The sequence below is a fragment of the Panthera tigris genome, chromosome A1 (genome assembly GCF_018350195.1).
Source record: "Panthera tigris isolate Pti1 chromosome A1, P.tigris_Pti1_mat1.1, whole genome shotgun sequence".
Taxonomy (NCBI): Eukaryota; Metazoa; Chordata; class Mammalia; order Carnivora; family Felidae; genus Panthera; species Panthera tigris.
Genome location: NC_056660.1, coordinates 182,979,705 through 182,982,940, shown reverse-complemented (window position 1 = coordinate 182,982,940; position 3,236 = coordinate 182,979,705). Strand labels below are relative to the sequence as shown.

The 3,236-nt window shown below is 38.9% G+C and overlaps 1 pseudogene; it reads right to left on the bottom strand.

Annotated features, from left to right (window-relative positions):
- Window positions 1–405: 405 nt before the first annotated feature.
- Window positions 406–2,129, bottom strand: LOC102955209 (annotated as a pseudogene).
- Window positions 2,130–3,236: the final 1,107 nt, after the last annotated feature.

Sequence of the window (3,236 nt, the reverse complement as noted above, 5' to 3'; positions counted from 1 at the left end):
TAGCAGGCTTTGTTTTCCTGTTTATGTGGCCTGGACACATTGATCACTCATTTCAATTGTGCTCGCTTAAGACTTTTTATTCTTTTGTTCCTGTTAACTTTTCACCACAGAAAACTTGCCATTGATAACAGAGATTGGTCCAAGAATTTTATTTGTCTCCTTGTCATCTCAGATGCTTAGGACTTCTACAGAAACATGACAGCTATACTGATCAGGTCCTTTAGGGTTATGAGTGTAGAATCTTCTGCCTTAACTGCATTCTCTCTCTCTCTCTCTCTCTCTCTCTCTCTCTTTCTCTCTCTTTGTTTTGTTTAGGTTTTTTTGTGTTTGTTTTTTGGCTTTTTGGGTTTTTGGTTTTCCCAAGGCATTTCTTTAGGCAGACCTAGGGACAGGGAAGCTCTGTATCTAAAAGAAGCTTTTGGGCCTCTTGATGGTAAAACATGGCTTCTGTTGGCCATGCAAGACCCAGTGGGTCAGTGGGAACTTGATCCTAGAGTCGTGGAGTTGGTTGGCTGCTGGTGGGCACTTGCTGGCTGCAGTCTCCTCCACCTTTATGATCTGGATCGGGTGGGCCCAGGTGTGATGCCAGGTGTCCATGTCTCAGTAGCACTGGGTAACAGCACCTGCAGTGGTCAGGTCAAGTACTTTTGGTACATGTTGTGAGTGCCATGGGGGAATCATGGCACAGACAGGTACCGAAGTTCTTGATCCACGTGGGGTATTTCTTAAACACCTGTCCGTAGGAGACAATTACCCTTGAAGATATATTCATCTTCTTCAGCTGAGACACAAAGTACCAGAGGTGGGACTTGGTGATAACATGATTAGGTACAAAGATTTGCACGTGATAGAGGTGCGGAGTATGGCATTTGGGGTAGGCAGGCAGTGCTCTATCACCTTGTACTCTCCCAGTGTGCCTGAGGCCTTTGGGCACACTTTCCGCTCTCACTGCCACCCACAAAAGGAAGTGTTAGCTGCGTAATTATTAATGTCTGATACCCTTTTCTTTCCTGTTGGCTCCAGGTCCCTTTTTTGTTGTGGCTGCCCCAGTGTTACCAAGCTACTATCCTTTAACTTCAACAGATGTCTTGGATTATTTCCTCAGTGAGAAAACAAGTCAATGGTGATTAAGTTTCTTACCTGCCCCTCTTGACCCTCTATCACAGATTGTTCATATTCAATGATACTAGGATTTATCTAACTTTCTCCTCCAGTTTCAGAGAATGAAATACCTTTTCCTTTTTAGGGTTAGTTCTCCAACGATTTTCTTGCTATCCCTCCTTTCTATGTACTTTAAGAACTTAATTCATCAGATTTCCCCTCTCTCTTGGATCTGCAAACACTTCCTTCCCACAGAGCCTTTCTTAAAGCAAACTAAATGTTTACTTCTCCCTGTCATAAGTAATTTCTCCTTCAACCCTACATTTTCCTCAAGTTAAATTCTCATCTCTGTCCTATTCACATTCATACTTTAAAAATGATTGATTTCCCCATCTCCTGCTCATCAATTTGCCCAATGTAATCTGTCTTCTATTTTACCCATTTTTCTCAAGTACTCTTTGGAGTATTGACTATCGTACTCTCTATTTGATAAATTAAGTTTTTATTTTTTTGTCTCACTTCATCATGGTCACAAAGTGACATTGTTGGATCTTCATGTTTTGTCCGAGATAATTTATATTCAACAAGAGGACATTATACCCTTAACTGTGGGTGCCAGGCCAGCTCTAACAACACCCAGGCCTTGCTGTTAGACTCAGCCCGTTTGTGGCTATTAAGGGGTTGATTTTCTCCTTCTCAACAATGATGATGGTGATGTCAATAATAAATGATAAGTGCATTTGGTGCGTATGTTCATTCTGTTTTAAATTATTAATATATATTAAATCCTTCAATCCTCTCAATACTACTGGATAGGTACTATGATTTTCTCCGTTTTGAAGATGAGAAAATTAAGACCCCAGAAGGGAAAATAACTTGAGCACAACAAAGCTGGTAATATTTAGAGCAGATATGTCAGCTATTTCGTACACACCATTGCGTAGCTTCGCAGTTGTGTTTGTTTCAGGGCTTGGCCTCTTATTTTGCATTAGCTTTCCTTGTGATTGATTCTCACTGGCACAACTCATCGTGTTTTATCTTCCATTCATGCTGAGTCTTTCTTGCCTCCTGCCTCAAGACATCTCTGTTGCCACTGACACCCACTTGGTATCTCTAGATGAGCAATGTAGGAAATGCAGAAGAGTTAAAAGTTTCTAGAGCAAATTTTCAACTAATGTTGTTGAGAGGTGGTGAATATTCTCCCTTTTGTCTTATCCATGGACTATCCTGAAATGCAATAGTTAGGATGATCTCTTAGAAGACATTCCAGCAAACAATCAAGTGTGCTTGACTTAAAATTGAATGTTTGCTCTCCCTGTATCTATGTCTCACTCAAATTTCTACTCACTTCTGCTTCCCTGGAATTGTATTCCCTAATAAACTGGTAGTATACAAACTTTTATGCCAGGTTTTGCTTTTTGGAGAACCCAGGCAATCTAAATCCAAACTGTGAAAACTCCACCTGGATTGTCTACAGTCTCTCCTTACTTATCCAGTAGAGCATAGAGGTTGACAACACTGGCTTCAGAAGATAAATATCAATTGGAGTTTGGATGTTGCCATGAATAAGCAATGTGACCTTGAGTGATTTATTTAATCTCTCTTGCCCTTTCTTAAAAATTAGAGATAACAGTACCTACTTTAAATAGCTCTACCTCCCTAACAAGTGTTATGACAAATTTAATAATTTGCTGTGACTAACATACTGTTTGACATGTAACATGTAAGTATTATTTTTATTATCATTATTAATAACTTTCAAAACTGTCTTTCCCCTTTGTTCTGATATATATTAATGTTAACACCATCTAACCTACCACCCAAACAAAACAAATTGTAAGGAAATCATTGAGTCTTCCATCTGCTTCAACCATTTCTCCTCACAAACTTTCATCATATAATTGCTTAATAAATTAATGTTTATTTTACCTCTCAAAAACCCTCTCAAATCAATTCTTTATTAACCTTGCTATCTTCATTTTGACAGGCATTTCCAGAATCTCACCATAATTTGCAATAATAGTGTACTATGTTAAATGATTTTCCTTGCCTACTACCCTTAATGCATCACATTTATTCCTTTACTTTCCTTAGTCTTTTAAAACACAGCCCAATTTCATCACTAAGAATACTGC